This window comes from Mus musculus, chromosome 1 (genome assembly GCF_000001635.26).
Source record: "Mus musculus strain C57BL/6J chromosome 1, GRCm38.p6 C57BL/6J".
NCBI lineage: Eukaryota > Metazoa > Chordata > Mammalia > Rodentia > Muridae > Mus > Mus musculus.
This window is the reverse complement of record NC_000067.6, coordinates 52,955,265-52,968,826: the sequence shown is the minus strand read 5'-3', so window position 1 is coordinate 52,968,826 and position 13,562 is coordinate 52,955,265. Positions and strand designations below refer to the sequence as shown.

The 13,562-nt window shown below is 42.1% G+C and overlaps 1 protein-coding gene across 4 annotated transcripts in view; it reads left to right on the top strand.

Annotated features, from left to right (window-relative positions):
- The window catches only part of 1700019D03Rik (RIKEN cDNA 1700019D03 gene), a 70,334-nt gene that overhangs the window by 23,831 nt on the left and 32,941 nt on the right, over positions 1–13,562 (top strand). The window contains exon 1 of one of the 4 annotated variants that reach the window (NM_001368278.1): positions 5,596–5,774. The exons of the other annotated variants lie outside the window; for them this stretch is intronic. The gene's annotated coding sequence lies outside the window, so the exon portion shown is untranslated. Of the gene's footprint in view, positions 1–5,595; positions 5,775–13,562 lie in introns of those variants that run through there. 4 annotated transcript variants of the gene reach the window in all.

Genomic DNA, 13,562 nt, shown 5'->3' with positions numbered 1-13,562 from the left:
AGGTTCTCAGATAAATGAAATAAAATATGAATTATTTCTAAAGTAAGTAAATATAAAATGATTGTAATTTTAATTTGAAGGCAGTTTGAGAGGGATTGGATACAGTTTTTTTGTTGTTGTTGTTGTTGTTTAAGTTTATGCAGAATAGTTCACTTGAGAGGAGACAGAATCCACGGCACTTCATCACACTGAAGCATGCCATGACCTCCTTATTGGCTTTGATTTGGGCTTAGAAAAAAAAAATCAAAGAAAAGAATGAAGAACTCAGAAATAGATTCCAGTACATGTGGGTATTTGATATATAACAAAAGTGGTATTTTAGTAAAAAGGACATTGTAGGGTATTTTTAAAATGTTACTGATCTAGTAGTTTAATAATTTGGAGAGAATATATATTACAATTATTCCAGGCTGATTAAAGAAAAGGAAAAAAGTCTGTCTGAGTATACACAAAGATTCTTCAACTTGAATAAGCAAGATAGCACATGGAAGCTATTAAGGGGAAGGAATACAGAAATAATTTTAAACTCTCTATTGCCAAGGGTGAAGTGTGAAATCAAAAGAAAAATGAATGTGTTAAAAAGAAAAAGCCTTGACTTTAAAGGGGAAATTACAGACAAGGAAACTGTCTGGAACACAGGATAGTCTACAAAGGTCTTACAGTGAATGAACCAGACATAACCAAACACAAAGAAAGGGCAGGTAGGGTTTGAAGAAAAAGCATATAACTGTGAGTGTGCATGCAACTTTGCTAGAAAGGAAGAACAGGCGAGAATCCAACAGCAGTCTTTCCATTCCACTCCCTTTCCATTAGGAAGAGAGAAAAGGGAAGTGCTGTGCTGAAGAGACTTGGGGAGAAGGGTCCTTTCAAGCATGCAGAAATGTTTCAGCCTTTTAAACCTGTAATCGAGGCTGAAGTAACAGATTGTTGATTAGGCCGAGACTGGTGAGAGTCTCAGGGGGCCAGTGCCGCTCGGTGTGTGAGGGCACACATCTATCATGCATCAGACAGCCACTAAAAGGATCTTGCAACGATCTCCACTGCGTTTATGACCAGGGAGGAAAAGCAACCAGGCTTTAGAATTTCTGCTTTACCCATGAGTGAAACTGGGCTGATGCTATTCTCATCTTTCCTTAACCAGAGCAGTATCCTGCTTCCCACTTAGGAGCTGTACGTTAAGTTACACTAGGTTAAAGATCATCGGTACTGAACACAGGTCAAACTGAGTCCTCACGGGCATCTCAGAAGAGCTTTTTGGAGGTTTTCTTGGTTAAGTTGCTGGACACATGGAAACTATTTTTCTAGAGACATTTTAACAAAAGTGTTTCTTCGGAAAAGGAAGTCCATTTACAACAATAAATATATATTTGTCAGATAGTTAGACTTTATTTTTTTATATCCCACTTACCCTGAAAATTAAGAAAGAAAGAAAGAAAGAGAGAAAGAACAAAAGAAAGAGAAATTGAAGTCACTTATGTTCTCATGCTTTCACCCAATTTGTACCCCTAGGTGATGTGTTTATAAAAAGATATGGAGAAGAAGGGGATATGATCTATGGGGGTATGTGGTGAGGTATCAGGGAAGGGGATGTCTCAGTAGGCCTGTGCCGAGGCATCCCTTCCCCTGAGAGACCACACAATGGTATAGTATAGAATAAAGTTTATTCAGGACATGGGGAGAGGAGTTAAGAGGGTAGTAGAGGCAGAAAAAGGCAGGGGGTGGGGGGAGAGAGAAGTAGAGGTCAGCTATGCACACCTGAAAGGGGGGGGGGGGACTAGGAAGTTAAGAGGAAAGGGAAGAGCAAGGGAGCAAGAAAGGAACAAGAGAGAGAGGAGGGGGTATGAGCCCCTTTTATAGTGGGTCAGGCCTACCTGGCTATTGCCAGGTAACTGTGGGGTGGAGCATACCTGGCTGCTGCCAGATAACTGTGGGGTGGAGTTTAGAGAGAACGCTAACATTGCCCCATTTTGGTTTAATTAAAAAAGAAAAAAACTTAGAAAAGGTGATGGTAGAACAGGAATAGAGTTGTCGTGATATCTGACTGCTTCATGCTGACATTGGGGCGACTTGTCTCTAGGGAACCTAGAAGAATGGGTATGGGAGGTGTTTGTCCAGGCTTAGAAGAGTTGGCTGTTTCCTTTCTGTCTAGAGTCTATGGGGCCATCTGAGGATAGGTCGGAAGTCACAGGTCCATTAGAAGCATCTGTGTCTGAGAGAAGATTGGAGCATCTGAAGTTTGTTTTTCTGGAGCTGTCCTAGATATAGTACGCACCTGAACTTGACAAGATGTTATCTGGGTGGAGTCTGTTGGGTCCATGAGAGGCAGATCTGAGTGGGTTTCCTGGAACTTGTAAGTTTACAAAAGCAATAGCAACATGCGTTAACAACATGAACCGTCTTTAAGATGAGCCTTTTGTGGAGCAGAAGGAACAAGAACTTCTGATTAAAAAGTTGGATTGTATAGTGGAATGTCTTATTAGAATTAAGCAAATTTATAAGAACTCAAATAATGCTAGGACAGTGGCATAGCAAGAAGAGGAAATATGAAGCATTTAATTAAAGGAAACCAAGTTTAGGTAAGGATTTTATCTGTGAAAGCTTTTTCTAGCTGTCAAGCTACAGTACCTTAGCTGTCAATGTAGTCAGAAGTCTGAGAAGAATAAACAATAATCTACCAGTTATATACCAGTTATATATTATTTAAAAAATGACAGAGTCCACTAGCCAATAGATCCCTGTGATCTCCATGGGAACTTGGGCAGAGTCAGTCTGGCCTTCAAGCACAGAAGACACGGGGCTTTTTCTCTGTGGAATGGATACACGTGACATGAGAAATGGCTTTCCTTGATTTAGCTAAGTCATTTGACTCAAGGTATCTGGTTTTGTCCACTGCATATTTCAGTGATTATCATATCACAATCCAGGCAGTATCTTGTAGCTGTGGCCACATCTTCTGAGACTTCATGGGGTCTGTAAAAGGCTTTGGGAATTCTGACTGTCAAAAACTTAATATTTAGCAGACTTCTGACCGGACTGAGAGCCATATCGATTGGTTATAACTGAATAGAATTTAATGGCAGTCGTAAAAATCATCATCAATCAAGACAGGATAGGAATGAAAATTGTAAGTAACTCTGACGTGCTGTGTAGGTAGAGAAAAGCACATTTTTGCATTAGCAAAGAAACATTTGGCTAGGACTAGAATAAGAAAGCTGGCAGCAGTGGCATAAGATCATGGTGACAGAAAATGAGTTTGTCCAGGCAGGTTCAGGCCTGTGACACAAACTAAGCATGCAGGCTGTGAGAATAGGCCAAGGGTGTGGGACCATGAACAGGTAAATGGTTGGGCATAGGGAATCTCTTTCCATTTACCAGACCACTGGCAGTACATAGGAAGATCTCTTAAAATAATTGGATCTAGTGTGCCATTAAGTAGCCATTTAGAGCCATTGTCTAACGGACACTGAGTCCAGACCTTATTGCAGAAGTGTACTAGTTTTGATGCCCTCCAGTCTGGTGTTACTTCAGAGATTTGAGATTTCCCAGGAGACATCCCAGTGGGTGCCTGGGGATAAGTTCGAAGACAGTTTGGTACCCATTGGGTGATAGGGATATTACTGAACTATTCGTACCAGCATCCCGAGAAGAGTTTAGTAACAGGCTATGAGTGTACGGCGAAGCTAAATGTTCAGGTTATCATGTGAAAATCTAGACGCTATGGTGATGTCTCAGAACCGCCCAAAAGCAGTCTAACCTAGATCTAGGAATTCTGGAACGACTGCAAGAGCAAGAGGGATTATGAAACACTTTCGAGAAAGGAAGTCACCCAGGGGTCTGGACGGGGCATTGAAATGTGTTTGTTTGAGGTTGTTTTGTTTTGTTTTGTTTGCGGTCTACGTGAAACGTGGAACTGAGTGGTTGGTGTGGACTTGACTTTGTAACCCACATGGTAGAGGCTAGCTCAATGTGGTCCACGCTGGAGGCAGCAGCTCCCATGGTAGAGGTCTATCAGTTCCACCAGGCCAGTAGGTGGCAGTGGTTCTGCACAGTGGGGCCTCGGTGTGGGCAGCGCCATGCTGCAGGCCCTGAGGCAGAGGTCCCGCAGGTCAGGCACTCAAGGGTTGAGTCCTCACTAGTGTGGGGAAGTGACTGCCACAATGGTGTGTTTCCTTTGATTGGGCAAGGAGTGGGACCTCCTACTAGCATCCGGAACTGGAGGCCCAGTCTGTTGGAGTCCACAGTGGGCCCAGAATAGGCAGCACCCAAAGTAGCGCCTTGTACCTCAGCAATTTGAACGTTATTCACTGCTAGCGCTCGCTTCATATGTGAGAGAAACGATTTGACTATCTTAATAGATTGGGGAAATCATTTTAAAGATGAGTTACTCATGTATAGGTATAAACACACACACACATATATATGTGTGTGTGATATATATATACACATATATGTGTGTGTGTGTGTGTGTGTGTGTGTGTGTGTGTATTCCTTGAAATGACAAATAAGAAGCTTCCTTAATTTAATTTAAAAATGAAACAAACAAACCAGGCTGGAGAGATGGTTCAGTAAGTAGGAGTGCAATTGTGAGGACCTGGGTTCAAATCTTGAGATGGCTCAGCATGGTTGCATGAATGCCTGAAATCCCAGTGCTGTGGAGAGCAGAGACAGGAGGGCTGCTGTAGCTCACTGACCTCCAACCTAGCTTCAGGTTTCCTGATTGACCTTGTTTCAAGGGACTAAGGAAGAGTGTGATAGAACACCTGATGTCCTTCTGTCCTGTACACACACCTGTACACTTACAACACACACATGTGCACACACACACACACACAAACGCACACACACACGCACACAAAGAGTCTGGGGGATGGCTCAGCTGGTGCTTACTGAGCATGCACAAGGCCCTGGGCTCCAGTTCCCTGATGTGCATAGTGTCCAAAGTAGTGACCGTCTGTTATCCAAGCACTTTGGAGGTAGAGGAAAGAGGATCCAAAGTTCAAGGCCAGCCTCAGTTGTGTAACTGAGAGTCTGAGTCCAGCCTGGGATATGTGAGACTCTGCTTAAAAAAAAAAAAAAAAGATTATACTAAAACAGAAACAATCTCTTTAGACTCAGGAAGAAGAATGTCCCTATTGCTACTTTTGTTCAGTTTCAGCCAACAAGAAGACAACAGATGCCATGTCAGATCAACTGTACAATATCTTAAGGCCTTACAGAGTAGCTGAGGTGGACTGTATGCGGAGGACTGTCTCTCTAAGAACCAGAAACTTTCTAGTCATGGAGCTGAAGATCAGAACCTGACTGGCTCACTCTCAGTGAGGACAGAGCAGCTAATAAATGCTTGCCATGATCTATATAGCTCAGGGGAAAGTATGGGGTTTGAACATTGGGGGACAGAAAGCTAGCTTCTGAGAAGTTAGTAGAAAAGCTAAGTTGGATATTTTCCTTTCTGTCCTTCCCCTTTGAGAGTGTGTAGGCATATGGAATGTGGTTGGCTACTTCCTCTGTGAGGTAATACCCATTGCCTCTAGGGGCCACAGTTAACATGACTCCACCTAGCAACACTAGTGAGACCCAGCTTGTCCGAGCCAAGATACAACATACTTGCTGGATGCCCTAAGAAGAGGACAATTTTCTTCTTCTGTTGCAGGGCTGTTATCACACAAGGCTCTGAGGAAAAATATTAATAATGTTAAATTTTTGCAGTCCATTTTGAAACGAACAAGGCTTTCATGATACATCTTGTCTTTGAAGATGAGAATACAAGAAGACAGGTAATCACAAAAGCAAGTCTTTGTTTTAGTTAAGGTTACTATAATAACAAAACAAGGTAGCACAGACTAATGTTATAATAAAAAGATTTCTCTCTGCTCTGGAGGAGTCGGATACAGGTGGTAGCATGATCAGGCTCTAGTGGGAACACTTTTTGATCCATAGATTGCTATTTTCTTGGTGTTTCCTGCAAAAGTGGGTAAAGAAAGGGGTGAACAAACTTCCTAGTGTCTTTTATAAGGATACTGTCTTAGCTCTGTTCCCTATGCTATGATAAAATAACCATGACAAAACTCAATGGTGGAAGGGTTTATTTAGCTCACAGATATAGGTCCATGCTATGATAAAATAACCATGACAAAACTCAATGGTGGAAGGGTTTATTTAGCTCACAGATACAGGTTACAGCCCATCATGGTGTGGAAACATGCCACGGTAGTAGAGATTGTAGCAGCTGGCCACATTCCATTTACAGTTGGAAGAGAGTGATGAATGCATACATATATACTTAGCTTGTGTCGTCCTCCCCGCCCCCAATAATATAGTCCAGGATCTCTAAAGAACGACCCTGCCCACAGTGGACAGGTCTTCCCACCTCAATTAATGTAGTTAAGACAGCCCCTAACAGATATTCTCAGAGGCTAATTTTAATCTAAATAATCCCTCTCAGGTCCTGCCTCTTAGATCTAGTTAACAATACCCACCATCACAATCTAGCCCTATCACTTCAAACACAGCACTTTTTTTTTTTTTCCAAGACAGGGCTTCTCTGTGTAGTACTGGCTGTACTGGAACAGGCTCTGTAGACCAGGCTGACCTTGACCCAGAGATCCATATGCCTCTGTCTCCTAAGTGCTGAGATTAAAGGCATATGACACCATTACCCAGCTAAACACATCACTTTTTTTTTATTGGATATTTTCTTCATTTACATTTCAAATGCTATTCCCTTTCCAGGTCTCCCCTCTGGAAATCCCATATCTAATCCCCCCTCCCCCTGCCTCTCCACCACCCACCCACTCCCTGCCCTGGCCTTCCCCTACATCAGGACATTGAACCACCTCAGGACCAAGGCCTCCACTCCCATTGATGCTAGATAAGGCCATCCTTTGCTACACATGAGGCTGGTCCCTCCATATGTACTCTTTGGTTGGTGGTTTAGTCCCTGGGAACACTGGGGTGTCTGGTTGGTTGATATTGTTCCTTCTATGGGGTTGCAGACCCCTTCAGCTCCTTAAGTCCATTCTCTAACTCATCCATTGGGGACCCTGTGCTCAATCCAGTGGTTACCTGTGAGCATCCGCCTCTATATTTGTCAGGCTCTGGCAAAGCCTCTCAGGAGACAGTCATATCAGGCTCCTGTCAGCAAGCACTTCCTGGCATCCACAATAGCGTCTGGATTTGGCAACTGTATATGGGATGGATCCCCAGGTGGGGCAGTCTCTGGATGGACTTTCCTTCAGTCTCTGCTCCACACTTTGTCATCATATTTCCTCCTGTGAGTATTTTGTTCCCCATTCTAAGAAGCACTTGATGCATTCACACTTTGATATTCCTTCTTCTTGAGCTTCATATGGTCTATGAATTGTATCTTGGGTATTCCAAACTTTTGACTAATATCCACTTATCAGTGAGTAAACACATCACTTTTAACCCACAACCTTCTACCTCTTGTCCCCATGGGCTTATGACCATTTTATACTATAAAAATATACTCATTACAACTTAAAAGTTCCCATATCCCAGTGTGGTGGTTTGAATAACTTCATGTATTTTAATCCTTGGCCATATGGAGTGGCACTATTAGGAGGTGTGGCTATGTTGGAGTACTTCAATATGTAGATGGGGTTTTAGGTCTTCTATGCTCAAGTTCTGTCCAGTGTGGAATGAGAGTCTCCTCCTGGATGCCTTCAGATCAAGATATAGAACTCTCAGCTCCTTCTCCAGCACTAGGTCTGCCTGCATGACGGTAATGGGCTAAACCTCTGAAGCTATAAGCCAGCCCCAATTAAATGTTTTCCTTTGTAAAAGTTGCTTGGTTGTGGTGTCCCTTCACAGCAATAAAGCTCAAACTAAGATACCCAACTTTATTCTCATAGTCATTAAGAATTCCAAAACTTTAAAAATCCAAAGTTTCTTAACTGTAAACTCCTATAAACAACTAAAACAAAAACAAGTTACAAGCTTCCAACATATAATGGCATAGAATAAACATTCTTATTCCAAAAGGGAAGACTCAGAGCATAAGAAGAATAAAAATACCAAAGCAGAACTGAATTCCAACAGGGCAAGCATAAAAGCCTAGAGCTCTTTCTTTATACAGCATATTATAGCTCTGGAGCTTGTGATGGTATCAGTGTGATTCCAAAAGGATTTGGAAGCCCTATTCCTCCTCCCTTGCTACTTACAGCACACACAGCTTTTCTCTTAGGTCCACTCTACTCCACACTTGCAGCTCTCCTTGGCAGACCTTCCATGGACCTGGCATCTCTGACACTTAGGTGTCCTCATCAATAGCATATCAGGGCCTCTCTTCACGGTTTGCAACTCTGTCACACGGTGCCTGGCCTTAGTGGATCCCCAGGATCTCCTCAATCTTGCATCTTCCATGCCTTCAAAACCAGCATCATGTGACAACCTTGCCAATTCCTGCTGCCAGCTTCAAGTCAGCCCAGCTCCTTAGTCGGCAGCTGTATATACGCTTCTGTGTTCTCACCAAGAACACACTTCCTGTTGGCCCAGTGTCAAGCACTGGGTTTCTCTAAAATCTCCTTAGCAGTTATAGACGTTTGCAGATTTTTCTGTTTCTGCACCTTCCCTCTCGGAAATTTTACTTTTCCCATACACCTTTCCTCCACCAAACAAATTAGCTCATCATCTTTAAATTTCACTTCACTTAAGTTCTTAGGACATGAACAGAATAAAGACAGGTTCCTTAACAAAATGTCACACGGACGGCCCCAGCCAAGTTCATGACATGACAGTCCTTGGTTCTCTCTTTGAAACCTTATGAGCCAGACCTTCACTGTCCTTCACTTCATTCCTCTATACACTGTTGTCTTCCAGGATGCCACTAGAACATCCTATTAAGCCCTGTTTACAGTACTCAGTGGTTTGGTTTTTTATCCCAAAGTTCAAAATTCTTATACATTACACTCACAAAACAGTTGCAAAGGCCTAAAACTCACAGGGTCAGTTTTATCGCAACAGCAAACCCACTTCTCACTACCGACTTCCTTCTGTCTCAGCTTTTTTTCCTGTTTCTTGGATAAAAGACCCAATCGAAACCAACTCATGGGAGAAAGGGTTTATTTAGCGCATGATTGGAGGTTATATTTCACCATAGCATGTAAGTCATGTATGGTAGGAGCTCTAAGTACCTAGTCACATTACATATGCAGCCAGGAAAGAGTAATGAATGCACATATGCATGCTCAGCTTACTTTCTCTATTCATACAATCCAGAATGCCATGCCTAGGGAATGGTCCCGTCCGTGGTAGATAGGTCTTCCCACCTCAAGATAATACAGACAGTCTTTTGCAGACATTCTCAGAGATTAACCTTAATCTAGACAATCCTTCATAGATATTCCCATAGCTCTGTTAACAATACTAACCATCATAACTGTTAATTCTGTTATGGAGGGTTTTTTGTGACCTAATTTACCCTACAGATTCCTCATCTCCAAGTGTCCTACAGTGTAGGCTAATTTCAATGTATGAGCTTTAGGGTGGATACAACTGTGTTATATTCAGTCCTACAAAGCTGAATCCTAGCAAATTTGATTACTTTTTCTCCACCAATTATGCACTGCCAAGAGCTTTGGAGCTGGATTGTTTTCCACAGTTTGGTTGGTTGGTTTGATTGATTGATTGATTGATTGATTGATTGATACCTAGTGCTGTTTCCACTAGTTTCTGCTCCTTTGCTCTCCCTTCCCTGTCTGCTATCAGCTAGAATGTATAAATGTGAAGACTGTTTCACTTAATTTTTCTCTTAAAGAGAAAGCATAATTAGTATTGACTATAGAACAGATGCATGTGTATTTTATGAAAGAGAAAACTGGTTACTCTGACCTATGTGGCTGTAGGGTGATACAATTGGGATGGAGATGATGGAGATGTCTAGTGAACCTTATCATTAGAGTCAGGGCTTTCTGATTGCTTTACTTAAATTAGACTTCTTGTAGCCAATCTCAATTCAGAGATCAGGCTGGTTGGGAATCTAATAGGTTGATAAGAAACTAAATTGAATTTCTTGTTCATAAAAACTGGGTGGCCCCACATCAGATGGAGGTGAAATTTGGCCGTAACTAGATTCTCTTTAGAATTGAGTCAGCGAATCCCTAGAGAAAGGATTTTAATCAAAATATCCATCCTTATCAATAACTGTCCTTAATTTGGAGGCTAGTCCCTAGATTGAGGAGGTGATTTATTTCAAGCCTGAAAAGGTTTTAGGGGGTTCTTAGAACTTTAAGGAGCTTTCAGGGAACAAGCCAAGAGGAGGGGCGAAGCACTGTGTTCTCTTGTTTAGCACACAAATCACACATGTGTCACCTAATACAGCTACTGTTCCAATGAGAATGCTGCAAAACTTCAAATAAAATGCAAAAGGATAAAACAGTGAGGGATTTATACTGCCTAAGAGATTTTACAGAATGTCGGGAAACCCAGATAATGAGACCACAAGGTAAGTGCAGCAGCAGTGGGTAGCTACCTACCTCTTAAGAAGGACCATTGGGTCCCTTCTTAACATGACCCTGGGCTCTCAGAGAACTTCAAAACTTGCTTATTTAGTTGCTTTGCAAAGGAAAATATCTTTATTTTATTCTGATTAAATATAATTAATGTTTATTGTAACAAGCTTTTAAAATTTTTGATTAGTGTGTGGTATATGTATATGTGTTCACTATGCACATGGGAGGCTAGAGTTCACAACTGGGTGTCTTTCTTTGGCATTCTCTACCTTACTTTTTGAGACAGAGTCTTTCACTTGAATTTGGATCTTATATTCTTGCAAGACTAGCTGGCCAGGAAGCCCCCAGAGATCCTGGGGGTCTGGGTCTGGGATTACAGGTACGAATGACCACCTTAGGCTTTTTAAATGGGTACTTAGGATCAAAACTCAGATCCTCACATCCATACAGTGAGTCCTTCCCTGACTGAGTCCCTGACCCCAGCCCTAGTGTAAAAAAGTGTTTACAGTTCTGAAAATGTACAGCTTTCTATTAAATTTTCACTTCCTTTTGCCTTGGTTACCTTGGTTTACTCAAGGAACAGGCATAGAGGATTCCTTCATCTTTTGTGTGTGCGTGTGCCTGCTTCTTTTTTCTTGAAGTATGGGAACTCAAACCCAACAAGAAGTAGTCCTATTAAGCATAGGAATCTTAGAAGACTGAGGCAAAACTAGCCTCAGACTGGTGAGTTATGAAGGGAATTAACTTGTGATGGCAAGCATAGCATGCCCATATACTTTCTGCCAGGCCAATGCGCTTCAGTTAGGATTTCTGCAGCGTGACTGGTTTGTGCCACTAACTCCACACTCATGCATAGCACTGTCCTAACAATTGCAAATCCATCCATCCAAGAACGCTTTATCACATTGTTTTGTAATTTAAGATCTTTCTTGGAGTCTGTTATCAGTCATAACAAATCACCTAGCCTGGTGCTTATGGGCCCCGTGCTTTGTAACTTAGACTCATTTTCTTCCCACTTAAATGTTCATGCTCCTGGCCATTCCCTGCTTTTAGCATAGGCTTTATACACTTAATCCCTTTTTCAACAACTGAGGCATCTGTTTCTTGGTCTGATGAGAGCTTGTCCACTTCTCAGCGGAAACACTTATGATTGTGTCTTCTCCCTTAGGCATTTGATGAGTTTCCTTATAGCTATTTGCTACTCACCTCATAAGAGGCTGCACATCAGTGCTGCTGATGGAATTCACATAGAAGGCCATGAGCTAGAGCCTTGCTCAGAAATACAGACGCAAGAGAAGAAAAAAACGACTGAGTACTTTCTGTTCTGTTCTGCTTTGTTTTGTTGAGACAGGGCTTCAATATGTAGCCAAGATTGGACTCACTCCTAATCCTCCTCCCTCCTCCTCCCAAGTCCTGGGTTTGTAGGACTGTGCCACTGCACCAGGCTTAGAAGGCTTTATTGAATTGTTCAAACCGCGTGGTCTGCCACTAGGGATTCAAAAGCTCTGATAGCAGCCCATCTTCTTTTCAAGTCCTGGTAAACCAACTCAGCAGCAGGGGACATTGCCCACATGGGCTGAAGGACTAGGAGCTAGATGGGAAAGATTGTTACTTAGAACCAAGGCCAGATTTAGCAGGCCAGTGAGCCTTTGGAAAGCAATGTGAACTGCATTGGCTTTGGAGTCAGGCCTGGATTCAAATATAAGTCCAAGCGTACATCAGTAGTTGCCTTGTATTTCCCATTGCCTTCTATTTAAAACAGGAACCATCGCCGCATGGACTATTTATTGTAGAAGGCTTTGTGGGTCTCAACTCACAGCTGCTCAATGACTAGTTACAGCAGCTTGTTTTCCATCAGAGGTTAACAGCTAAATGATAAATCCTAAGCCATAAAATGTTTCTAGGTAGGCAGTTTCTTATGCTGAATTTCCTGAAATTCTTCAAGTACCAACTTATCAGATCTTTGAGAGTTGATTTGATTTCTGAGGAGAATCTTTAATAAAATTAAACTGTTTTCTTAACTGATGGCCACAGAGAGAGTCACCGATCCTTGCATGGTACACAGAATCCCAAGGAAAGACTCAAGTATTTTGATAACATCACACAAACTGATTTAAACACTGTAGGCAGTGAGGTAATGGAAATTGAATCACACTTAAAAGCACATATAACCTCAAGAAAAATATAAAACGTGTAATACAGTGTGACATATAAATAATAAATGTGGCAACAATGATCACTTCAAGATTTACCATTGTCTCATATCCACATTTCACGAATACACAGGGGTGTGTGTGTGAGAGTGCACACACACGTGCAAACACACATACGCACACACACACCTGGGCCCTTGTGAGGTGTTGTTTTGGCCTTTGATTTGGTGAACTATTAGAAAAGAACTTTCTCACAGCAGTATGATTGAGGTTGGCACTGAGCTTCAAAGCCTTCTTAGGCACAGGGTCAGCTGGGAGGAGTGGGAAGGCTGTGTAAGTTTGCAGGAAGAAAGTTGGATGCTATTTTCATACTCAAAGAGCTCTTCACAAAGAAGCATTCTTAGGTGTCTTGCTTGCTTGGACTACAGAACATGTTCAAGAATCAACATGTGTGGCTGGTGAGAAGTCTCAGCAGTTAAGAGCACAGACTGTTCTCGCAGAGACTCCAGTTCTACGGCAGCTCACAACTGTCTGTAACTCTAATCTCAGGGGATCTGACTCTCTTCTAGGTACCAGACTTATGTCTAGATGCACAGAAATACATACAGGCAAAACATCTATACACATAAAACAAGTATTTTTAAAGGATCAACATGTATTACAATTTCCTGTATTGTAAATCTTTCCATTTCAAAACCCAGGTCTGGGTCTGAAAAACGTGTGTCTTTCACCTACTCACAGACAGGTATCTGGAGCTCTCTGTCAAATCTGAATAAAATCCTGGCACATGTAAGAAAAGTCCATGACTGCAGAGACCATTTTAGCCTGAATATCCTCAAGCCCCATCGGCAGAGGGCGCCAGATTCTCTGCAGTAGCCTTCTATCCAACTCCTTTCCATTCATATCGATCAAAACCAACCTCCAATCTCCAGAGAAAAGT